At 45.7% G+C, this 26,611-nt stretch overlaps 1 long non-coding RNA gene across 4 annotated transcripts; it reads left to right on the top strand.

Annotated features, from left to right (window-relative positions):
- The first annotated feature begins 6,428 nt into the window (after positions 1–6,428).
- On the top strand, positions 6,429–25,579 carry LOC109284256 (uncharacterized). 4 transcript variants are annotated; one of them, XR_009462035.1, is made up of 6 exons: positions 6,429–11,214; positions 12,464–12,560; positions 18,287–18,345; positions 20,987–21,103; positions 21,298–21,367; positions 21,873–25,579. It is a non-coding gene; the product is annotated as an uncharacterized LOC109284256 (long non-coding RNA). The 4 variants fall into 4 exon arrangements; XR_009462036.1 differs by lacking the exon at positions 20,987–21,103 and having other exon boundaries at positions 6,429–10,894; positions 11,101–11,214; XR_002091636.2 differs by lacking the exon at positions 20,987–21,103.
- The last annotated feature ends 1,032 nt before the right edge of the window (positions 25,580–26,611 follow it).

The following is a 26,611-nucleotide window of genomic DNA, read 5'->3' on the forward strand; positions in this document are numbered from 1 at the left end:
AGCAGTTCACATTAGAGAAAGTATTAACCCTGAACTTGTGATTGATCACTAGCACTAGTTAACCTTAACGCAGACTAACATTCCTTAGAATTAGCACTTGCTAACTCCAATGTGTAATCTTGCCCTTAGAAGTGTTTCACTTCATCTATTGAGCAGTTGGTCAAGAACACCCCTTTTGAAGAGATCCTTTTACCGTGCTTTTACATTTCAACCTGGGTGTACTGCTGCAACTTATTGTATAGTGAATGGGAAAAGGGTGAAATCTCAGTCTTAAAGCTACATAGGCTCTCCTGGCTGTTAGAACAAAGAACAGCAAGAAGTGAAAGGAGAACTGAACTAAATGAATGTTTTAAACAGATGCATATATCTCTGGAAGGCAAGAAAAAGGTGTTCTTACGTCAATGTTGATCTTATATTATGGCAGTAGTATGGTGGTAGGCATGGAAGAACTGCTTGCATGAAAAGGTGTTTAGGCTGGGCTGTTACAAAATCTGGATCACTAGGAAGCACCAGCATCTAAAAATGGCTTCTCAAATCTCCATTCACTAAGAAATTCCAACTCTTCCTTTTGCATTCATCACCTCCAGATTGTATTACATTAGCTTTCTCTCTTTGCATCTGTGTGTGAAAATAGTACAGATTCACAAGCTGGTACCAAATGTCTTTGCACATCTCCTCAGTGGCCTAGTGCTCTGGCTCCCAGTCAACAGCCTAGTTAAAGGCCTTTGTTTTAAATGTTTTCAGAGAAATTCAGGGATTAAACCAGTTGCATTTTAAGAACTGCAATTTGATCTATGAACCACTGACTTAATAGCTAGGCTAAAGCATGCTAGATTAAGGGGATTTGGTTATCCATTACCAGAGTTGCTTAAGTGAATTTGGAGTCTGACAGTTTTGAGGAAATACTGCAAAACCTTCTTTGACATATTTCCCCGATAAGCAGAAGATATTGAGAATAGCGATTTCTCTTTTAGATGTATCTCTTGTCAAAATAACAGTAATAAAAAGATCCCAAATGAACCAACCAGCCAAATAACTTTGTTCTAAGCAGAGTCAACCTATCTTCCAAAGAGAGACGAGCCAGAGACTCACCAAAAATCATGAACTCTGGTATTGCTAATTGATCTAGCATGGAAGGTGCTCCAGCTATGGGGATGAGTGGCAGCACAAGGCTTGCAGACAGATGCCATGCTTATTTCTGTAATAGTCACACTTTCTTCCAAAATCGTGCTGCCAAAAATAAGGGCATGGCCATTTTGTGCTCCTACAACTAAGACTGAGGAAAACTGGTGCTAGATAAATGGTGTAATTCTGTGTTCAATCTTCCACCAGAATTTCTCCATAATGTGTGATCTTACAGATGAGACGAAATGCCAAGTAGAGCTATTGTAGTGCATTTCCTACCGGGATACATTACATTCCTCAGCAAGTCACAATTTTTTAAGAGAAGTATCTTTTGAATCTGCTTCTTAAGAAATTTGAGTGAGGCAATTACATGGATATTTTTTTTCAAACTTTTGAGGCAAAATTCAGGGCTGCAGCCAGTACCCAAGCACTGCACTTATGAGTAAATACAGTAGACAACACACTTGCCAATGCTGTTCTTAACCAGTTTATTTCAGTGTGTTGTATATTTTACACATCTACTGCACATTAAGGCTAGGGACAGCATTCAAAAAGCCTAAGCCTGAATTGATTCAATCTTTGCAGGTTAGTCTAACCTGGCTAGGCTGAATCAGTTTGTAACTACATAGACATCCCAGAAATGCAAGCACATGCCTGCAGTGGCTCATGCTAGAAGCCAGGGGGTACTGAAACAGCCCTGCCTTCCCTTCTACAGTGCTGAGCTGAGGGGGGCATGGCCAGGCCCCATTAGGATGCTTTCATTAGGGAGGGGTTCCCCACCCCGTTCTGACCAGCCCAGCAGGGAATTGATAATACAGTGTTTATCACCCCTAACTCAGTATTTATCACCCCATTAAGAAAACAACAGAGGGACATTACCAACTACCTGTTGATTTTGCCTTTGTCCCGTCTGCCACAGCACGGACTACAGCCAGCATGTGGTCTGCTGGCTAATGCTAAGAGGTGTCTGTGTAAGGCAGAGGGGACAGGGAAAGGAGGAAGAAGGGGGACTCCAGGCAGACGTCTGCAATCTCTGCTGAACTCCAGCCAGGGAGCAGAGGGGAGGCGCCAGCTTTTCTGTGGAGCAGAGAGTCCTGCCCAGCCCAGAAAGCATGCCAGGATGCTGGGGGAGTCTGTTTTAACTTAAACCAGCAAGGGGTCTGGGACAGACATTGCATAAACTGGTTTAACCCAAATCATTTAAGTCTGATACTACATTCAACCAGGTTTATCTCAAACTGGTTTCAGCCATTTTGAAACTGGTTTATGTGCACTGAACATCTGTTCTGTTACAGGTTTAAACCAGTTTCTGATCACATAAACTGGTTTATGTATAATGTCTGTCCCTAGCCTAACTGAACCCTTTCAGTTTAACTGAACTTTACTTGAACCTTGAGAACTAAATTCTAGGAAACTATTAGGACAATCATAAAGATTCTCAAACTTGGTGCTATGGCTAGCTTTTCTCTTTTTTTTAATCAACCACCATCAGGCAAACTACCTAAGGTATGCATATTTTCATTCTCAGAGGGTGGTGCAACTGATGCTGTGCAGTTGTTACTGTACATTTATTCAGTACTTGTATTAGCAAGTACTAAATAAGTGCATGGTAACTGGAGTTACTGTGCAGTAGTGCTGACAAAGGTCTTTTAGGTGATGCTACTGTAAACTAGCCTAAAAACACTGCACAGTAGCGTATTAGCACTGTTGGTGCCATGACACTCTACTGCACCGTCAGTGTTTCATCTAAATGTGCCCAGAGAGTCCATAATGCTCTGACACACTGATGGGATTTTAATGAATGTGTACTCATTTTTAAAACTGAGATATTGCATTATTCTGCAGCTTATAGAATGTCTGTACAATAAAATAACAGTGTTTGTTCCTGCAGTCACTTATAAAATGAAATTTATCATACTTTTGCATATTATGTTTCCAGAGATGTGATTTGTGGGTGGGGGGTGAATATTCAAAGATGCAAATATGGGATCTCATAGTACATATAGCTTACAGAGTTCCAGTAGTAATAATCAGACAATTTAATCACCCCCTTTTATTAAACATAAATTTTAAGAACAGCAACTATTATGAAATGGTAAAGATCAGCTACTAGACTTTGCTTACTACCCAAGAATCTCAGCTTCCATTAACAAAATAAGTTTTCTAGCCTTCATGGTGACAGAATAAAAACTTGGAAATTTGACTCTGAAACGCAACAGAGGGCAAGTAAAAGAAACCTGAGGTAAAAAATGGTCAGTTTGAATTGCTTCGTGGACATGTGTGTTTTCGATTAAATGACTTTGTATTGTGCATATAGTGTATATGTTTAAAAAAATCAAATATACCCAAAATGATATTTTAGCTAAAAAAATAAATACTTTGATTAAAAATATAACTGCCTTGCCCCACAGTTACCTTGTGGTTACTTCATGTCCCCATTTTACTCTGTGGGTCAAGAACTTTCATGAGGAACCATGACTTCATGACTTAAATGCTGTACCACCTTCACACACACCAAAAACTAAGATCTTAGTGAATCCTGGGACATGCATTCTGCTCTGGAAGCCTACGGGGCATGAAAGCATGAGGCACTTGATCTACAGCTTCCATAAGGCACTGTGGCAACATTTCCAAATGGAAATATTTTGTTTTATTTCAAAATACTTGCTTTTGAGTTTTTGTTTAAAAGTTTAAATTCTGTGACGAAGTGTTACCAGCACCAAATCCTTGTCAGAATTGAGCTCTTTACCCTAGACCATGGGGGCTTTGCACTTGGACTAGTGAAATCCTAGGGTTGGAAGTGAGCATTATAATGGCTACCCTCCCTTATTAATTTTTAGCTAAGCAGCTCTACCTCTTTCAAAACTGGTTCTTCCCATCCCTTTCTCTCCATCTTCCCCTTTTAAAAACATCTATCTATACAATTTTATTCTTTCCTCATTAAAATACCTTCCCACGTCACTACTTATGGGTAGAAGAAGTAAGATGCAACCACCAACATACCACCCAGAAACAAACCAAGTTGAATTAAAATACACCAAATGCCCAATATAATATTTTCTCACATACAACATGCCCCAGAATATATGTTCCTTGTTTTTGAAAAACAGAATCAAGAGAGAAAGATGTTTCTAGAGTTATGGCTGTATAGAGCAGGGACAGGGCCTAATTTTCAGCTAATGCATCCTCCTTTTCCTGCTTAGGCTGTGAAATAGGAGGAGAGCTTCCAGGAGCAGCTAGCAAACAGAAAAATTGCCCAAAGAAAGGTTAACTTGATTAGTGGAACATCAAGACCATTAAGAAGGAGAGATGGTCATTAACTCTTGTGGAGTAGAGAACAATGAGCTGTTAAGTCAGTTGACTTCCTTGGCTGCCTAAATAATAATATTGCAGCTGCTGTATTGTGTGGAGCAGGGTGCTTCTATCTTGGTCAGAAAATCAGGTTCCCTGCTTTCTATGTGGACCCCAATTTGGGGGGCTAATTTATTTTATTTTTTTTGGCGGGGGGGGGGAGGTTCTTGTGTTGCATACAAAAAAAATCAACATATGGTAATGCAGGAAACCATTACTAACATTGGGGGTGCTATGTAGATCTATAAATACCAGCACCTCCTAGATGCTCCCTTCAAGTGACTTAAAAGTTAGCAAATATAATTTGGTTTGTTATGTCTCCAGAGAAATCTCCACCAATGTAAATGATTAAGAAGTCTCTTTTTTCAACTATGGGCACTTTAATAAAAAGAAAGAGAAGTTATTTCTCAGTGTGCACTTCACGTGTTTTTTTTTCACTTATTAGAAAAGATGTATTAAAGTCTAACTGAGCTACTGCAATTTAAAGAAAAATAAATAACATACATTGTTCAATTAACTCATTTGAAAATATGTCCTAGGGCTTTACTGTTCTCTACAATATTTTAATCAGTATTGAGAACAGTACTGTTCTCTACAATATTTTAATATTTTACTGTTCTCTACAGTATTTTAATCAGTTATAATTAGGGACTTACTCAAATTGTGATTTCATGGATTTTATGGAAATTGTAAAATGGGGTGATCTCTGTGAAATCTGTGGGGGGAAAAAGCTTACTATAAATAAAATGCTGGCTTCCCAATGGGAGCCAGCAGTCCTCTTGGCCATTCAACATGCCAGCAGGAAAGGGGAGGTGAGCTGCCAGCATGAAGATGAACAGGCAGGATGGCTACTGCCCCTTCCCCTCACCGTGGATTGGCTGAGAGGGATACCTGTCGTGTGGCCCCACACCTCTACCAGTCAGCAGCAAGGAGAAGGGCTACGTGATGGACAACCATCTTCCCCAATCAGTGGCAGGAGGCCAGACCACTGGGGACCCTTGGACAATCAGAGGTGTGGGGAGGAGTCCCTGCTGCAATAAGCCTGTAAAAATGGTGGCCAGCCCCACAGTCTTCCCACAGAACTGGTCAGCTGCCTCCTTGAATAGTGTAGACCCCTAGTTATAATAGCTATTAGGGCTGTGTGAAGCTTCAGGTGCTGATTTGATTCAGAGGAGATTTGGCCTAATTTGGTGGCTGAATCTCTGAATCCAAATTGAATTGGGAGACCAATAAAAAGGACCAAATTGATTCGAAGCTTTCCAAATCAATTTGGAAAAGATTCAGAGAGCTTCAAAGATTTGGGCAATCCCCACTTGCCGCTGCAGGGAGCTGAACCCATATTCCATGCCAGTAAGTAGGGTGTATAGAGGCGGGGGGCATAGGGCGACCCCCACCAGGCTCAATCCCCACCCTGCTCCCCCAGGCTTCCCAAATGCCCAGTCTCCCAGCCCCGTCCATAGCTTCCCTGCCTGGCCCCAGCTGCCGGTTCTTAAAAAAAAAAACAACAAAAAAACAAGGCCTGCACTTACTGGCTGCTGCAGTGGTCGTCAGGGATCTGGGGGCTCATGGCAGAGCCCCCCATGTGACATGGGGCAGTGCGGGGGCAGTGGGGATTACCTCCCCTGCCTGGCAGGAGCCAGTGAGTGTGGGGTTTTTCTTTTTCTTTTTTTTTTTTTAAAGAACTGGGAGCTGGGGTCAGGCACGGCAGCCATGGGGGGGTGGGTCTGGGAGAGTGGGTGAGGGATGGGGGCTCATGGCAGAGCCCCCCATGCAGCATGGGGCAGTGGGGGGCAGTGGGGATTGCCCCCCCCCACCTGGCAGCATCCAGTGAATGCAGGGCTTCTTTTTCTTTTTTTCAAGAGCCAGGACACTGGGAGAGCGGGTCGGGGGTGGGGTGTCATGGCAGAACCTGCCATGCAGCACAGGGCAGTGGGGGAAGAGGGTATTGCTCCCCTGCCTGGAAGGAGCTGGTGAGTGCGGGGCTTTTTTTTAAAAAAGAAGCAGGACGCTGGGCCATATGGGGCAGCCATTTACAGGGATGGGAGAACAGGCGGGGGTTGGGGCCTGTCCAATTTGGAGATTCGGCCTATTTGGTGGCAGCTGAATCTCTGAATCAGATTAAAGGGACCACATCTGTGGGGCAGTCTTAGTAGAAGCACTGAGTCTGATTTTTGTGTGTGGGTGTGGGTTTTTTTTTCTCTTCTTACTAAGAAGGGGAGGATTCCCCACGGTGGGTTTTCTTTGTCCCGCTGCTGAGTATAGATGCATATTTTACTCTGGATGACTGGATCCCAGGCATCAAGCCCAGGAAAAGAGGGGGACAAAAGAAAAGAAGAGAGATAGGATTTGTTCAGTTTATCAGACTGGGCAAACAAGTCCATGATTTTAGTTTGGGACGGTTTAAAGACTGTTTCCCATATCAGAGGTAATTAACCTGACGAAGAAATGATAACTGGCCCTGAGTTAGAGAAAATGGCCAGGCTGACCACATGCATATGTTCCAGATTATACCTGTTAGCATGCTAACAACTGGTTGGTGTACAACTGGGGTGAAGGGGGAGGTTGGAGCCCCACCTGGAGGGTGCCTTGTGCCATAACAAGATTCACGAAGGCAACATCACCTCGCAAAAGAATAATCCATCAAGTCATGTCAGGTGAGAATTGGGTGGAAATCAATGTCTAATTGGCTGGGCCAAGGCATTCCTTACGTCTATGTACAGGTGAAAGACATTAGGATGTTGCGGGCCATACCCTTATGCGGGGGCCCCCGACAGTCTTACAGAATCAGGCAAAAACCCATTAGTTTCCTTGTATTTTAAAGATGTGTTTAGCTATCTTTGAAAAGTCTGCTGTCAAGCTTACAACCAATGGCTGCTTGGAGAACTCCATGATTTCCCAAATTTTCAAGCTCAAGTTTTATTTTGCATCATTTCAAACTTGCCTCATTAATTTATAAGTGCCAACCTCTTGGCTCTGAGCTATCCACAATACTCATGTTAAATTTGACTTGTACATTTTCTAGAATAGGATTTGGCCCTAGGTTCCTTGAATTGTTGTATTTTGAAACAGAGAAGAGTATTTTGCTTTTTTTAGGTTACATTAAATAGCTAAGGAAATGGACTAACCTAATTAAAGAACAAGAATTTTGAGCATTGGCAACAATACTGATGTAGAACGCTGGAGAGCAAGATGGATAAGTAGAAAAGTTTCTGTGGGATTTAACTAGGGATACATAGGCTTCTCTGTCATTTGAAGTCTTTAAATGAAGAGTTGATGTCTTTCTAAAACATAGTCTGTGTAGTTCATATAAACATGTAGGAGCCAGTCATTGATCCAGAAATGACTGAGCAAGGTTCTGTGGCAGGCATTCTCCAGAGTTTTATTTAGATAAGTGGTTCTCAATCTTTTGAGACTCAAGGCATCCCTTGCTGGACTCAAGGCACTCTTAGAAACTCTAAGTTTACATTTTTTTTTTTTTTTTTACTACAGAAAAGGAGTAGTACAATTCTTTTGTCACCAAGAACTCAGAAAGACCCCAGCAGGTTAGAATGCTTTTGGCACTATAGATTCCTGTTCGCCATTTCTGGGTTTAACTTGTGAATCCTGTTTGCACACCTGCCACACCCTGATTGAGAGCCACTGGTTTTGATCAAAGGTGTCAAATAAATCAGGCTGGCCCCATGGCAAGGTCCAGCCTTTGTGCTGCAAGCAGTGCATGGGGCTGAAGCTGGCATGTGGGATTGGTCCAGCAACCCACAAGCCAGACTGTATGGTTGCATGGGCTGGATCCAAGCTGCAGGCTGTCTGCTTGACACCCCTGCTGTAGGTGACTATAATGGTCCCCACTGGCTGTAATTGACATGTTTTCACTTTGAGGTAATTAATTTGGAAACCAAAATCACCTAATCCAAAATTTTTCATATTTCAAATGAGTTGGATTATCTGAGTTCTGTGTTATTTTAGTAGTATCAGAGCTTACTAGTAGGATCCCTGAAAGTGACTAGTTTTTGCTCACAGATACAAAGATAGAGGCTGAATGAGGTTACATATAGTATAATTTTGTCTAGAATTGAGCCTTTGCTTAATATGAATATTTCTGTATCTGCTTGGTTATTTGCATTTTTGGTGCATTCATTCTTCTCTATCTAACAGTTGATGTCATAAAATAAAATATGCATCTATACTCAAGCACTCTTTACTCAGCAATTGAGAAAAGAGTACTGTCAAATGAGCCATGTCCAAAAGCCTATGATGAATCATGTGTGTGTTCAGACAGATTTTAATTTACCAGAAGTACCTCTCCACTTTATTACAATACATAGAAAAGATCTGGAAAGAAAAAAAAAAAAAGCCTTTTCTATCCACTAGGTTGTTTTAGTCACTGGTTCTTTTACAAAATCTACGTTCTGAGAAGGGGCAGAAAATGAGCTCATGAAAAGATTTAGTATTGTCTTGACCAATTAAATATAACCTCTAAAAATGGACTCCAAAGCCAGCTAATTAGGTAGCTAAGCTCTGCATCTCTTGATCTGCAATGAACTAGCAGACAAAGTCATTACATTTTAGTGATATGCAAATAGCTTTCAAAACACTGGCGAAATTCTCTCTCAAAAGAGATTCTTTCATTGTATGTTTATTTCTTATCTCATTAAATTTTCCTGTGACAGAATGAAAAAACAAATGTCACTAGGTAGAGACTGGAAAGAAAAGCAACTTCTTATTTTAGGGGACAATGTGCCACATGGAATAACCAGCTTTGCAACAATTTTTTTGTGGTCTTTGGTTAAAATGTATGCATTCTGGAAAGGGCAATTTTTCAATTCCTCTCTAGGATCATGTGACACAAGATGTTCTACTTAACTACTGCATATCCATTTTGGTCAGAGTAGGATAGTTTCCCTTGGGGGGAAAAATTGGATTACCAGCTAGTTGTCCAGTTCTAACTACAATCCCATGACTCTGCTTCTTTTCTTCTACTTCTGTTTAGAATATATTTTAGTACAGTCAATATGAATAATTGCCTAGATTATAATTTGAAGTTGTAATAACAGCTGCTTTTTCAATTGATCCCTAGATCATTTATCACTCACAAGGCCATGGTATAACAGATGGCATACTGTTACTACCTGTAGCTCTGAATACATTAATTAAAATGATGTGCTGAACAACTTCAGTTAAGAAATGTGTCAGCAAAAACCTAAATGTATAAAAAACAGAAAGAAAATGGGGCTAGGAGCAGAGAGGAGGGAGCTGGGCACATGTGCATCCCCACACACACATGTGCCCCCTTACCTGACCGGCAGAGGCAGCAGCAGCTGATCCCCCTAAGGTAAGTGGGGCCGAGGGAGCCAGCGCAGCTGAGGCGGATCCGGAGGGGAAGCCCCTCAGATCCCTTTTAGCTGAGCCGGTAGGGAGCCACATGCAAACAGGTGTGCTCTGAAAGGGCGTGCCAGTGTTTGCACTGGAATTCGTGCTAGGCGGGTGCGCAGCATGAGCCAGGAAGCAGCCTGCAGCAAGAGAGAGAGAAGGACTCACAGCTCCATGGACACGGTAAGAACACAGGGAGAGGCTGCTAGGGACCTTGACCTGGTGGTAAGGATGAGGAAGGTGCCTGCTAGGGACCCACCCCCCAGTGGTACCACCTACCCTGGGCTCCTCTGAGGCCTCCACCCAGATGGAGCCCATGGTGGTGCTGGTGGATCCTCCCTCCCTCGTCTGTGGGGGCTGCCTGGTGGGGACCCGGAGGCTGCGGGTGGTAGAGGGGTCTGGAGGCTCTCTTGATTGTCCCTCTCATGCCCAACTTTGGGCCCTGGAGGAGCAGATGAGGGAGCTCCAGGCTGAGGCGAGCAGGCTACAGGGGATCAGGGTTGTGGAGGACAAAATTGACACATTTCCATTCACTGCAGGATCAGTCTTCCAACAAACGGACCTCCCGGGAGAGATGCACAGCCGAGGAATGGAAGCAGGTGACCACCAGAACCAGGGCTGCTTGGGCTAGCATGGAGACGGCTCCCCAGGTACAACTGGGGAACAGATTCAAGGCCTCGGCAGAGGAGAAGGTCAAAGGAGATGCCCCCCGGGGGGTGGGGACGGTGACACTCTGCACACAGCACAGTCCCAACAGGGATGGAATACCATGAGAAAGAAACACCGAGTCCTTGTCATCAGAGACTCCATCCTGAGGGGAATGGAGGGTCCCATCTGCCAATCCAACCCCATGGTGCACAAGGTCTGCTGTCTACCTGGGGCTCAGATCCAGGATGTTACAGGCATGATCCCGAAACTCATTCGACCCTTGGACCAGCACCCCATGGTCCTAATCCATGAGGGAACAAATGACGTGGCAGGAAACAGTCCAGACCGCACCATGAAGTACTACGAGGCCCTGGGAGCCAAGTTCAAGGAGACGGGGACACAGGTGGTATTCTCCTCTATTCTCCCAGTAAGTAGATGTGGACAGCACCATGAGGCCTGCATCAGAGTGGTCAACCAGTGGCTTCAGAGTTGGTGCTACCAGGCAGGCCTTGGGTTCCTTGACAATGACCCACATTTTCATACAGGGGGCATGCTCAGCTGGGATGGACTTCACCTCTCCCCTAAAGGCAAACGTGTCTTTTCTTCCAGGTTGGCTGATCTCGTATGGCGTGCTTTAAACTAGCTTTGCTGGGTGATGGGGCCACAGGGGGAAATGACAACACTTCCCAGCCAAGAGAGGCGACAACCACAAGAAGTACCCAGGTAAGTGGCAGGGGTCCAGAAAGTCCTGGGATCAGGGAGTGGTGCATACACCCACAGGAGGCCTTAAATGCCTCTACGCTAATGCTCGTAGTATGGGGAACAAGCAGGAGGAACTTGCCCTTCTGCTAGCTAACACAAACCCAGACATAGTGGGGCTCACTGAAACATGGTGGGATTCAACCCATGACTGGGCAGTAAACATCTAGGGCTACAGACTGTACAGGTGGGATAGAATGGGGAGGAAAGGGGGGCTCTATGTCAAAGAGCAATACACGTCCTCAACAAACAGCACTGGGTCAGAGGAGAGGCAGACTGAAGTGCTCTGGGTTAGAATACAAGAGGGTTAGGGGAAAAGGGACTTAATGGTGGGTGTCTTCTACAGACCACCCAACCAAGGGGAAGAGCTGGACCGGGATTTCTCAGGTCAGCTTGTAGAGGCAGTTAAGTCAAGGGATGTGGTCATCTTGGGTGACTTAAACTACCTGGACATCTGCTGGGAGGAGCAGTCAGTCAGGTTTGACTGCTCACATAAGTTCCTAGCTGAAATACAGGACCTCTATCTAACCCAGGAGGTGCACAGTCCCACCAGGGGAAATGCCTTGCTGGACCTGGTCCTGGCCACATGCGACGACCTGGTGAGGGGACTGTGGGTTCTCGACCCCCTGGGCGATAGCAATCATCACCTACTGGAATTCACCATCCAGCGCAGGGTGTCAAAGGCCTGCAGCAAGGCAGCATCCCTTGACTTCAAGAGGGATGATTTCAATTAATTAAGGAGATTAGTCGGGGAGGCACTGAGGTTCTGGAGGGGACGGGAGCTGGGAGTCCAAGATAAGGGGTTGTTCCTTAAGGAGACGATCCTCTGAGCCTGAAGGGTGACAGTCCCAATGCGAATCAAAGGGGGCAAGAGTGCTCAAAAGCCCCCATGGCTCACCAAAGGCATTCAGGAATGTCTGAAAGCTAAAAAGGAGGCATACATCCAATGGAAGGGAGGGGCCATCACCAAGGAGGATTATACCTCCATTGCTTGAGACTGTAGGGTGGGTGTCAGGAAGGCTAAGGTGGAGACAAAACTGGGACTAGTGACCCAGATTAAAGATAACAAGAAGTCCTTTTTTAAATATATAGGGAGTAAAAAGAAGGCACCGGGTAACGTGGGGCCCCTGCAGTACATGCTTGGCAATCTGGTGGTTGCACCAGACAATAAAGCTGACCTCTTTAACAAATTCTTTGCCTCCATATTTCTAAGCAGGGACCAGGACATCCCCCGCACTGGAATCCCGGACTAACTCAGGAGGGGCACAGCCGAGCCCAGGGTCAGAAAGGACCTGGTCAGGGAACTACTGGTAGGACTGGACGTCCTCAAATCGGCGGGTCCAGATGATCTCCACCCAAGTGTGCTGAGGGAATTGGCAGAAGACATTGCAGGACTCCTGACACAACTCTACGAGCACTTGTGGTGCTCTGGCGAGGTGCCAGAGGATTGGAAAAGGGCCAATGTGGTCCCCATTTTCAAAAAAGAGAGGAAGGAGGACCCAGGAAACTATAGGCCCATTAGTCTTACCTCAGTCCTGGGGAAGCTCTTTGAGAAAATTATCCAGGAACATATCTGTGAGGGACCAGCAGGGGAGATTATGCTTAGGGGCAACCAACATGGGTTCATTAGAGGCAGGTCCTGTCAGACCAACCTGGTTACCTTCTATGGCGAGGTCTCTAAATCCTTGGATGTAGTCTTTCTGGTCTTTAGGAAGGCCTTTGACACTGTCTTTCACCCCATTCTCATTAAAAAATTAGGCGACTGTGGCATTGATGCCTACACAGTCAGATGGGTCACAAATTAGCTGGAGGGATGCACCCAGAGCGTGGTGGTGGATGGGTCATTTTTGACCTGGAGGGATGTGGGCAGTGGGGTTCCCCAGGGCTCAGTCCTCAGGCCCACATTGTTCACCATCTTCATCAGCGACTTGGACGAGGGGGTGAAAAGCACCTTGTTCAAGTTCACAGATGACACTAAGTTGTGGGGAGAAGTGGGCATGTTAGAAGGGAGGGACAGATAACAACTAGATCTGGACAGGTTACAACTAGACAGCTTACAAGGGTGGGTGGATGAGACTAGGATGGGTTTCAATACTGACAAGTGCAAGGTACTGCACCTGGGGAGGAGGAACCAGCAGCAGACCTACAGGCTGGGGAACTCCCTTCTCATCAGTGCAGAGGCAGAAAAGGATCTTGGAGTCATTATTGATTCCAAAATGAACATGGGCCGCGCCAATGTGAGGATGCAGTCAGTAAGGCTAACCACACCTTGTCATGCATCCACAGATGCATCACGAGCAGGACCAAGGAGGTGATCATCCCCCTCTATGCCACATTGGTCAGGCCGCAGTTGGTATGCTGTGTCCAGTTCATAGATTCATAGATGTTAGGGTCAGAAGGGACCTCAATAGGTCATCGAGTCCGACCCCCTGCATAGGCAGGAAAGAGTGCTGGGTCTAGATGACCCCAGCTAGATGCATATCCAACCTCCTCTTGAAGACCTCCAGGATAGGGGAGAGCACCACCTCCCTTGGGAGCCCATTCCAGACCTTGGCCACTCTAACTGTGAAGAAGTTCTTCCTAATGTCCAGTGTAAATCTGCTCTCTGCTAGCTTGTGGCCATTATTTCTTGTAACCCCCGGGGGTGCCTTGATGAATAAAACCTCACCAATTCCCTTCTGTGCCCCCGTGATGAACTTATAGGCAGCCACAAGGTCGCCTCTCAACCTTCTCTTGCGGAGGCTGAAAAGGTCCAGGTTCTCTAGTCTCTCCTCGTAGGGCTTGGTCTGCAAGCCCTTAACCATATGAGTGGCCCTTCTCTGGACCCTCTCCAGGTTATCCACATCCCTCTTGAAGTGCGGTGCCCAGAATTGCATGCAGTACTCCAACTGCGGTCTGACCAGCGCCCGATAGAGGGGAAGACACAGATAAAAGAACATAGTAGTAGGCAACTGTTGATCCTCTGGATCATGGTGTACATGTTAGTCAGGCCCAAGACCTTTGACACACAAGCCTGGGCAAGAGTATGGAGGAGTGGAGGCTTCCCAAGACCTACCATCCCCCCTTTAGACCACTGAGACAGAGTCCAAAGGCCAGACTGAGTCCAGATGTTCAGTGCCTTGATGGTTGTAGCTTCTGCCAGAAAGCAACAGATAAAAACTGCTGCTGACTGCCAGTGCATCAGTGAGGGTGCATTTCTGTCAGGGTCATGTCCCTTAGCTTTTCTCCAACTAAGGATTACTCACAAGGCTAGGGGGACTAGGGTTTTGAAGTGCCCTATACTCACATTACTCTGGAGGTTGCAATATTATGGTATTTTATAGGAGATACCCCACCATGAGTAGTCCCACCATTATTGCCACCAGGACCCCCAGTCAGATGCAGTTTATGGTCACATCCAGGACCCAAGAAAAGAATAGAAGTGCAATGAAAATCTGCATAAATATTAACTAAGGAAGGAAAGCCATTAGAAGCACATCCAGATGAGAGCATAAGTACGACAAGCCACATGCATGTGCAACTATTCATTCTCCCACTATAAAAAAAAACTGCCACAAGAAATCAGCATGGCACACACTCCTGGAGTGTGCACCAGAAAAACTGGAGGCTGGGTCCTCCAGGGAGATGCTCTGGCTGCCAGCCAGAGTACCTCCACTGCTTTAGGTGTCCCCCGGCTCCTCCAGCACACAGGGAGCTTGGAGGAGCAGGGAAATGGCCATTTCCCTGAAGCGGTACATTTTTCTCTGCACCAAACCCCACATGATGGGGTGTTGTCCTCAGCAGCAAAAAGCAATGGCACATGTTGGTGCCACTAGTTTTCCCATGGCAAATGCATGTCCCTGCATGTGGAGATGTACCAGAGGGGTATGTCAAGACAAGCGCACACATGTGGTATGCAGCACCGCAGATGGGTCTGCGGCACCGCACACCACATACACTGCACATGCAGGCATTCCTTGTGCTGGGAGATCCCATTGTAAAAAAACCCTGCACCTAAAAAAAAAAAAAAAAAAAAAAAAAAAAAAAAAAAAAAAAAGCAGTGTGGCACACATGGTGGCAGCACACACTGCCCAAAACTGGAGTCTGACTGTCTGAAGCCACACTCTGGCTGCCAGTCAGGCTCCCTGCTGCAAGATCATGCCAGGATCCCAGGTAAGGCTGCTGGGGCCAGCCCAGGTACTGGCCCCAGTCCCTCCTATCCTACTCGGAGCAACATGGACAAATAGCAGCAGCACACATCTGGGTGCTGGCCCCAGCAGAGTGCTGGCCTCAGCTTCCCCTACCACCTCTGGGGTAATGTGCCATGTGCCAAAGCATGTGTGCCATGGGCATTCCCTAGGGACAAGTAGCTGCAGTGCAAGGTGTGCCGCTGCTAGTTGTCACCTTATGTTATAGGTGATAAGTTTAATGGGCCCAGCATGTCCTGTCCCTGCTACTTAGTGAGCATATTCAGAGTCACATAAACAACGTAACTCAAGGCAACTACTTAGAAAAATAACAGGCTAGGGGACACTACAGCTTCTAGCCCAACAGGCCAAGGTAGTGTGAGCAGCGTCAAGTTATAATTACTTGCTTTTGGGATTAACATCACTTAGAAGCCCCAGGCAGGCAGAAAGGTATAGTTGAAAAGTAAATGGAAGCCTTGCAGATGTCTATTAGCTGTGACATAATGCAGATTATAAACCTGGCCACCATACTTTTATTACCTTGTTTCTTAGAAAATGATTTTTTTTGGAGGTTGGTGGGCATGTTTACACATGTATTAATGCGATGTGGTTACTGTGCATTAAGTTTTGTACCTGTAATAACTAGAGGTGGACCAATACATCAATCCATATTGTATTGGCACCAATAAAAGGAAAATTGACATTATCGGCAATTGGCTTTTTTTTGGCTGATGTGGCCAAAAATGTTGCCAATAAATGCCATGTACAGGTGCGCAGCCACAGCATGCACGCAGCCAGTCCAGCAGCTTGGAGAGTAGTGTCTGGCTGGTAAGTCTGTTGGGGGGAAAAGGCCGAGGGGAGGAACGGGCTTGTGGGGGCATATTGAGCCCCTTGTGGTGAGGGAGGGAGTGGGGCAGGGGCAGAGGCAGGCACTGCCCAGCTGGGGTGGGCATGGGACAGAGATGCACAGCTAATCCAGGGGGTGCGGGGAGAGGGTTGTGAATCCTGTCACTATGTATACCCCCCAAGGGAATCATGGGGGGCACATGCCCCCCAGATCTGTGCGTGGGGCAAGGGAATGCTGCTGCTGCAGGCTTGGGGCCAGGGCTGGTGCCAGGATCTTCCCAGCAGGGGGCTGGGCCAGGGCTGTGCTTGGGGTGGATGGCAGCAGGTCTTGGAGAGGGAGTTACAGGCAATGGCTACAGCCCACCCTGTAGCCCCGCACACATGAGGGCCACATGCCTCCCATGGCCCCTCCAGAGGGTGTGTGTAGTAGCAGGATCCCCTCCTTGTGTCCCTTGGATGAGCCGTGCAGGTCTGTCCTGCCTCACCTGAGCTGGGCAGTGCCTGCCCCTGTCCCTGCCCTAGACCCCCTCCCTCCCTCACCACAAGGGCCTCAATCTGTGCCCCCCACACCCCTTCCCTTCCTCCACCCCTTCCCCCGCAACAGATCTACCAGCCGAACACGCTATCCAAGCTGCCGGGCTGCACATTGGCAATTAGATTGGTATCAGCCAATGTGGCTCGTTAATAATTGGTCATTGCTTTTGGCCCAAAAATCTTTATTGGTGCACCCCTAGTAATAACAGGTACTAAGTAAACGAACAGTAACTGGCACATGCCTTCTAAGTGATGCTGATGCACAGTAGACTAATTCTAGTGCACATTAGTGCAACAATATGGCTTTCGCTATGACACTAATCCACAGTAGTATTAGTTTACTGGACATTTAGCATCTTGTGTAGATGCACCCAGTGTAGAGAACTGTTTTCACCACTTGATCTGATGAGATTTTGTGGCTTCTTGGAATGTTTTTCTAGCTTTCAAGGAAGAAAAGATTTAGTTTTATTGCTGCATGGCCATTGGTAAAAGTAGAACAGGTTATTCACCCAGAGATTTTCTGTGGAGAATTTTGACATTTCAATGAATTATCAGAAACTAGACTGATTTTGTCAGAGGCCAACACATCAATGAGGGGAGGTTTTGTGGCACAGGTGTTCCTGTTTTTCATACATTACAGGGTACCAGATCCAGCAAGACAATTTGGCCCCTGAAAGAGAATAGGAATATTAGGCAACTAAATCTCAACTTCCATGAAACATCACAAAACCATTTTCAAATAAATATTTCAGTTTTTCAAAAAAAAGATTTAAGGAGAGAATTTTCACTCAAATGCTGGAAAGGTGAGAACAGATTAACAAACCTTGATAATCGCTCTGGGACTGAAGAATGACAGAACAAGTGTCTAATAACAAAGCAGCTATTGCTCGGCTTATGACATGCCAGGCAACTGGAACATGGGTCCTAACAGATGCTGTGCAGCATGCAGCAGAGTGTACCACACAAGAGCAGCACTGAGATCCTCCCAGCCCCCAGGGCTTCCCATTACTGTTCTGTCAGAGGTAGCACCAAAACATAGACAAACCTCCTCCAGAAAAAAGAGAGTATGCATTGGTCCTTCCTATGCATTGGGCATGTCTGTGTGCTTCAGTACTGCACCAGGGATCACCACAGTAAGGAACACAGCATGTGCTCTGCATAAGCTGTCCCTTCCCTGAAATGGAAGTCAGGTGGTGTGTGTACATCAGTAGGCTCACCCAAGAGCTAGAGCACACTGGATCGAGCCAGTACCACACCAATGGCTGGTTACATTGCATCAGTTTGGGAAGGCAGCATGCACAGAAGCAGGCGTGGTGTACCTGACTGCAGCACTCCCTGCTGGGGTACAAAGCAGCCTAGACAGCCCCATTAGAACAAAAGCTTGCAGGACACTACTTTGCAGTGATGCTAAAACAACAGCTAAAAACATCACTCATAAAAGTGGAAATGAGTCCCAGGTGAGCTGACTATGGATATGTTTTTGTTTACAGGGATTTATGCTGATATGTGCCAGGCCTGGGATACAGAAGACTCTTTTTACATGTGTGAGGTAAATATCTTGTCAAACCTTTGGTAACAGAACCACAGGAAGTTGGCTCTCAAAAGGTCTCTGGGCTCCCCCAGCCGACCCCTTGCATGTTACAGATTCTTCACTATTTTGTTCAGTCTAATATTTGCTCTGTAATACCTACACAGAGGTTGCCTCTAGCCATGCAGTGGAGTCTGTTCCCCCACCCAGTTGCTCTACCTCTTAAGAGTAATGCTCCAGTCTTGCTATCTCTGAAGTTGAGGGGTATTTTTCCACACACTGGTTTCAATGGGAATAGGCCTGAGTGCTTTTTCCTAATCTCTATCCCAACTATTGTTTCTTTTACTCCAGCCCATCATGTGTATTATGTTCTTAAAAACTAGCTGTTGCTTGTGATACATGTAGTCTTTGTAGGCCCACATCTTGCAAGCTTAAAGATGTGCATTGTATAAGATCATGGACTTCACATAAAGTAATACGTTACCTTAGGAATCATCATTTAAGAAGGGTATTGAAATCTTTGGATGCATTGGAATGTAGCATACAAAAGTATTATTACTACTGTCTATGGCATTAGTGAGCTCATTACTGGATCCTTATCCAGTTCTCATGTTCACTAAATGTAATGCTGATAAACTAAAAAAAGTTCATAAAAGAAATACAAGATTGAACTTAGGTCTAGAAACCCTTCCTCAGTGTAAGTGACTAAAGAAGCTCTATGTGTTCAACTAGAAAAGAGAGAAGGTTTAGCAGCAATTTGATCATGGGCTAAAAGCATCTCTATGTAGAGAAAGTTTCTAATTGGTAAAGGCTCCTAAATCTTTCAGAGGCAAAAGAGAATGCAGTGGCTGGAAGATGTAACTGGATAGATTCATTCTAGGAATAGGTGCACACTATTTTCTTGTTACACAACGGGTTATTAACTACAGCAACAACTTACCCAGAGGCATGATGAATTGTCTCTCACCTGAAGTCCTGAAATGAAGGCTGGGTCTTTGTAAAAGACAAGTGGGAGCGTCACCTGAAATTATTTGGGTTGATGCTGATAGCAGTTGCTGAAGTTTTGCAGGCAGGCTCAGTTGGGATCAGCACTCTGGTCTCTCTCTGTCCTTCAAATCTATGAAGACTTGATACATTTGAAGCCTTAGTGCCTCGTCTCTCCTCTCTGTCCTTTGTATTGCCCTTCTCTGTACTTGCTCTAGCTCTTCTGTCATCTTCTTACATGCTGGAGACTAGAACTGCTCTTCCCTCCCTCATTCTAGATGAGAAGGTTTCCCTGTATCCACTCCTCTTTGAAACAGTGTCCATGCTGTTAACCTCTATCTACTTTTCTCATTCCTAGATATGTTTGGCTTCATTGCTTTCTGGATGCCCAGTAGTGTAGATAAGGAATACCCATGCCATGTCTTTCCTCTGCTCAGGTTAGTTGGTTTTGCAGGATTTGTATGAAATGTCTTCCTTTGCACACCATCTGCTGCTGTAGTCTTTCCAATACATTGGGTAGCTTGGGTCTGTTCCCTTAGTGCTGCTTAGAGTGATGTCAAATGGCACATTTAATTGGTTAGGTGCCATGTCCAAGACTTGTGTGAGTTGAGCAATATTTCCTGACCTGAGCTTTGCAAGCCCTTCCACCCTGAACACACACAGAAAGGCGCATAAAGGAGCTAGCAGAACTCTTTTGGTAGGAAATGGAGGGTGGACAGCAAGGGCAGTGGTAGAGCTATGAAGTGTTTTCAGGATGGGCTAGCAAGTGCAGCAGGAGTAGGCAGGAAAGATAATTGCATTGCGCAAAGGAGGGGTGTGGCGGGCCAGTAGGGGGTACCCTTACTGTGCCTGATCACCTACCAAGCTCTGAGTGTCTCCCCAGGGGCGCCAACTTCTGGTCAACCCCCTTCCTGGAGCACACCCACAAGCCTGGGGTAACCGCTGCCACCACCCAGGGATCTGGTCTGTATTTGGGCCCTGTGCCCCCTGTGGTACACTGGCCTTGTACACCTTGAGGGTGCTTGACCCACTGTGAGAATTTGCTTCCTTAAGCCTGAAGCACAGAAAGTAGTCTCCCTTAGTCAGCAGAGCATAGCGAGCCTAAAGGCATGCCCAATCCCTCTCACAGCAAGTACCACCATGCTGGTTACAGTGGAGAGCTTTATTGGTTAAAGAGGGTAGGCTTGGGGAAGGGTACAGGTTAGAGAAGAATCGAAGAATAACCCAGAGCAAACAGTACGGTGTGGTGGACTTTTTTATGCTTCTACATTACAGTAAGCTATATTTCTAGATAAGTTTCAGGTAAGTTACTCACAAGTATCATCCAGAGGCTGATTAAGCTTCCCCTGGAGGCAGGCGCATCTTTGTGTATGACTGAGTTCCAAGAACTCTCTCCTTCCCACCCCCAAGGTGGAGGGACACTTAAATACCCTTTCTGACCTCATCCCTTGGACCAACCCTAAGCTAGTATTTGCAGACCATGGCAGATGCTGGTTGGTCAGTTTTAAAAACATCAGCACTCTCAGGTGAGAGTTTAGGGTTACACAGGACAGAGGAGACCAGATGCATCCCACAGCCAGATTCTGGGACCAGCAGGGGGAAGCGGGGGAGGAGGAGGTTTTGAGTTGTAGCACTACATCAGTGAAACAGGTAGGCAGAGAGGTCAATTTCTCTACAGGGGGAAGCACAGAGAAACTGTGAAGATATAATGAGGAGGAGGGAAAGCAGTGGAGGCAGGGAAGGAGCTGAGCTGAGGCTCCTGTATGGAAGACTGCTCCATACTTGACTTCAGAAGGTAGGACAGGAGGGGCCCTTGTTCTATCCATGGACTCGGGCTTCACCTGGTCCTTTATGGCACCACCAAGAACCGGGGCTGGGAGGACAGCTCCACCACTACTGCCTGCCCCTCATTCTGTGGCTGTGTAAACATAAGGATTACAGATCAAACTGAACTGTGCCTGACTCTTTTTTACTCTTTCCATGGAACAGTTGTAAACACTGTCTGAAGATGCTGGAAAGAAAGATCCTTCCATACCAGAAGAAATGGGGGTTGATACAGGTACGTATGGGGAAGTGACACTGGCTAAGTTAGGTGATGTACTCTAGGTCACACAGGAAGTCTGTAGCTAAGCCAGGAAGTGATTCTAGGCCTCCTGAATCCATATTCATTGACCTACACAGAGACCATCATTGCTGCCCTACCTACCATCCCACATGCAGCACTGAAGGAAAGAGATAGTTCCTGACCTTGAATCATGAACGTCTGCAGAGCTTGGCCACAGCAGAGGATCCAATCAAGCTAGTTATCAGTGCCCCACACTAATACACACCTTCATAGCATATGTGGCTTATTCACTCTGGCTGTAGACTCCATTTTGGCTAAGTGCAATGGCTGAGTGATTACAAGACTGGACTGGAAATCCAAAGGTGTTTTTCTGTACAAAATCAAACCCTGTCCACAAGAGTGGCTTGTTTCTTGAGGAAGGACATTGGACTAAATGACCTTTGGAGACCCTTGCTCTATTTTTCTATATTAAATGACTGCTCTCTTTTCTCCATAACAGCTGCTGCCACTGTTCCAAAAAAACGGTATTCCTTTCTTAAGAAGATCCTGAATGCTCTGTCCAGAGTGCACTCTCTTGTATCAAGTTGCCTACTGCACCACAGGAAATTTTGGAAAGTTGCACCAGAGATTATACCTACATGTTAAGTTTTTTTTAGGAAAAATATAAATAGAGTTAGGAAAAAATGTGGTCTGGTGGAGGCTGCTAATTGTACTTTGTGATTGTTTGCAACTTCATTCTCACGTAGTTAAACTCAACAAAGAGGGCAGACAGAGAAAGCAGACAGGAGGTCTACTCCACAGGGAGGAGGGAGGCTCCATTTAGGATGCAATATTCGAGAATCAAGGTGCACTCCCAAGTAGTTGGCTGTGCCACAGGAGGGATGTTGGAGAGAGAGGTCAGGAGCCAGCTCAACAGCACGTAGTGCCACAAAGGGCCAGAGAACTCCTTGAGATAACTTGAAGGTGCCAACTAGCCAGGATGGGGAGTTAAAGCCAGCAGATAATGCCATTTGGAGATGGCAGCATTCTCCACTTGGTCACAGAGTAATCAGAAGGCCCCTGGAATCGCAGGTGCTGACACGTCATTCTCAGCACCAGTAGAAGGAACAATTTTCTGAATCTTTAGCTACAGTGACTGGGGTTTAACCCAAGCTCTCTAAGCAGGAAAGCAACATGGCACAGCTGCCTGAGGGGAGCAAACACCCAGGGCTGAGGACCAGTCTGTCCTAGCCTGGCAGCAGGGAGGGGTGAAGGGAATATAGGTGTCCCTCACCCCTGCTCCCCCTTTGGAGCTCAGGGCCACAAATGATTCTGACCCATCTCTAATTTGTGCTGCTTTTCCCTCAAGGGCTGGAAATACGGGGGACGGGGTACTACCAATGTCACTGCTGCCCAGCCCCAAAATTCAAAGCTTTGGGGGAAGAGCCCCCAAGTTACGGCTGGCCCTCAAATAATGAAGATTTCTTTAATATGGGCTGCCTATACACATGTTCACTGGCGATCTAATTAGAATGCATTGGAGCAGACGTGATTAATCGAGTCTGCTCCAAGTTCTCATTAGAAAGCTGCAGCATTGCCACAGTGTCACGTGTATTAATCCCCCCCCACATTTTAAAATGGGCGCAGGGCACTTGAACTAAACCTCATTGAATGGAGTTAGATAAAGGGTCTTGCAGCTGTTTTTAAACATGCGGGGGCTCAATACATGTTATGGTGAGGCATTTTAATTGGAGTGGCACCCAGGAACTCCTCTAATTAAAATGCTCCCCGCCACCTCTAAGCATGTGTACAGGCAGCCATGATTACTTTAAGCTCTTGCTTTTCGAACTCTCTCCCTCCATAACTGGGGATAGTTTCCAGGCTGCTGGCTGCCATATGGGCAGAACAGGAAACTCTGATGCCTGCTCCCACCAGGAGCTTGCACTGCCTGCCTGAGGGCACAGCTTCTTCACAATGATGTCCTAGCGTAAACCACAGGCTGTGGGCTGCTGAGGCCTGTTTCAGTGAGCCCTGTTTCTGTTCTCCACTGTTCCTCCTGCACCTCTAGCTTCAGGACTGTTTCCCATCCTTCCCCAGGCCAGGAAGGGGCTCCACTGAAACCCCCCATACTCATTCTCAGGCCTCTTAGCAAAGATGGGCCTGCCTGACCTAGGACTTGCAGGATAGGAGAAGATGGGGGAGTGGTAGTGTCTGCACTGGCGTTCTCCATCATCCTTCCATGTGAGGCATGTTAGGTTACCAGAGCAAGGAGGGAGAGCTGCTGCCTCCTGGGGAGCCTAGGGTTACCATACGTCTGGTTTTCCTGGACATGTCCTCTTTTTTTGCCTCCTGTCCTTGTGTATGGGCAGGTTTTTAAAACGTGAGCAAATGTCCAGGTTTTTGCTTTGCTTCTGCTTTTTCTGGGCAGAAGCAACTTGGCTGCTTGGGGCTGGGAGCAGCGGGCAGGGTGATTGGCTGTTGGGGGTCACGTGCTCTGCACATAGGCCTGTCAAGAGTGTATGTATGTGTGCATGTATGCATGCAGAAGCTGCATGGGCAGCAGGGCTGGAGGGACAGGGGTTTCTGGGTTGGTAGTGAAGGGCACTGGGTTGTGGGTCAGGAGTGAGGGGCACTGGCAGGGCTAGGGAGGCAGGAACTTAGGAGTGAGAGGCAGAGGCAGAGCACAGGCATATCACTGCCCCCTCCCCCCGGCTCAATCATATACCATGTCCCCTCTCCACCACCTCTTTTTTGATCCTGTAAATATGGTAACCCTAACTTTGCAGTTCTGCCCCACAGCAGCACTATGCAATGTGGAATTGCAGCAAGGGTTTCCGGTCATGTCATCTCTCTGACCAGGGGAGGGAAGCAGTAACTCACATTGACACCATAACGGTGGTTGTGACATGTTGCGATGACACAATGAGAGCACAGTTCAGCATAGATTTACATGAATTCCCATTAGCTAATCAGAGACTGATATAAAAAGAGACCAACTCAGTAACCCTTCTCAGTATATCAAATATTAACTTTTTTCAGGAAGCTATTTTTGTAGCCAGCACCCCAGAAGATTCTGTTTAACTCCAGTAGCTTTGCTCAGCTCTCACACTTTCTCCTGGACAGTTTCCCAAACCCAAAAGGAAAAGCACAAAATTTAAGCAGTTGTTTGCATACATTTGGAATGATATCTCAGCATTTAGCACTTTTTACTCTATTTTGGAAATCTTCCTTGTTGAATTTCTTTTTCATTCTCAAAATCTTAAGTTTTCCCACTTTCTTACTGCAACATCAAATCCTTGAGATTATTCCTATGCCCCGTTTGGAACGCTCTGTAATGAGAGCAAAAATGAGGAATCAGACAGGTTCTGCTTGTTTTCCTGACATCTGGAAGATGGCATTATTTGCCAGCTTCTCAGATCACTGCAAACACCAAAACCACACTACTGTGCAGGAAAATCGGACATGTAAATAAAATGGAGGCAATGACTTGAAGAACTGAAGAGGGAAATTATGCAAGACTGAGGCTCTTTTAACTCCATACTTACGTTGGGTCATGTAATTCCAGGCAATAGTGCCCTCCCAAACCTTCCTGTCTTTCACCTACTGACCACCTCAATTTATATTGTATCTGACTGGTATTCTTGCATACATACTGGCCTCTGGCTGCTTTACTACTCCATCCAGGAAGAGTGCAGACCATCTGCAGATGCTTCCTCAGCCTGACAAAGGGTGTTTGTGCCTGAAAGCTTGCTAAGAAGAATTTTTCTAGCTATTTGAGTTGGTCTAATAAAAAATATGGGTTTTACCCAAATAACCTTGTCTGCCTATGTCCTTAGATCAACACGGCTACAACCCACACTCCAAAACCTTCCACACTTTCACTTGGCCTGCCCCAAAGTGCCCAGCCATTGCAGATTCTCTCCAAGAGTATTTAAACATTTCCTGAACTACCCATGGAAACCTCCTGTAAGTCAAGAACTTCCTCCCTCAGCTTTTGGCCAGGGGAAAGCACAGCTGGCAGCTACGTTTCAGAATTCCAGCATCCTAGACACTAGCAGAGTAAGCCAAACTGTCCACTGAAAAGAAAATTTCTCTGTAGTTACAGGTATTCCCACTGGATACAGTGGTGCCACAGCAGGCAAATAGTTTATGCCAGATCTGTCCAGAGCAGGCTGAGATCATTTTATGTATTATCATGCAATTGTTCAGAACACAGTCTAACTTTCAATGCAGCACAGTAATGCTTACTACAATTTAAATAAAATGCAAATTAAGTGTCTTATGCAACAAGACCCTTGAGTGCTGTTTCAACCCTAACATTCGAGGTATACACACACAAGCGGGCTATCATTTGTTCTTAATTTGTGTAATTACCCAGGCTGTTGCTAGGTGAAAAGCGGAGTAGAGGAAATCACTTTGCTTTATAAATCTAAACAAAGCAATCACATGAGCCAGATCATCAGCTGTTGTAAACTGGCATTATAACTAGGGCAGTTTACTTCATCTGAAAATCTGACCTTCATGTCTGCAGCATATTGGAAATCAATTGTTATTCAAAAGTGGATTATCAGCCTTTGTACCTTCAGCTTCTTATTTTTGTCCTCCTCTGAAACTATGCAGTCAAATGTTTTCACTCCTTCATAGTTTCAATTAACAGTCATGTTGCAATTGCCTTTTTCAGTGATAAGAGACCAGTTAAAATGCATGCAATCTAAACTTTAATCAGTATCAATTACTGAGTAATTATCTTTTAAAGGTCCTTCAGTAATTTTGTTCCTACAAAAGCAAATTGAATATTTAGCATGGGGTGGCTAAATGCAATTAAGGACTCCATTCCTGGGACCACAGGAGTTGTTTTTTGTCATTTATTTCTGTGGGAGCTGGCTAAAGTCTTTAATGATTTTAAAGGCAGTTATTAGAGTAAGTGTGCCACCATTTGCAGACAGAAATACCTACAGAAAATAAGAATTATATAATAAAATAGTAGTAATAAAATGTGGGAAATCCTCCAAAAAATCTACAGGAGTTTGCCCCCCCATCTGAAGTAGTTTTGCAAAGGTTTTCTATTCAATATGTTTTACATTTTAAATGCAGATGCCCATAAGAGGTAGATTTATTAAGGCTAGATAGCATGGGACAGCCAGGTAAAGGGGATTCCCAAATCACTCATTTCAGTTATAGATGGAGTCAATCGACTCTTGTAATAAAACCTGAAGGAAGACAACCTTGCCTAATACTAAGTTGTGTGATCTGCCTGTG

This window comes from Alligator mississippiensis, chromosome 4 (genome assembly GCF_030867095.1).
Source record: "Alligator mississippiensis isolate rAllMis1 chromosome 4, rAllMis1, whole genome shotgun sequence".
In the NCBI taxonomy this organism is placed as follows: Eukaryota; Metazoa; Chordata; order Crocodylia; family Alligatoridae; genus Alligator; species Alligator mississippiensis.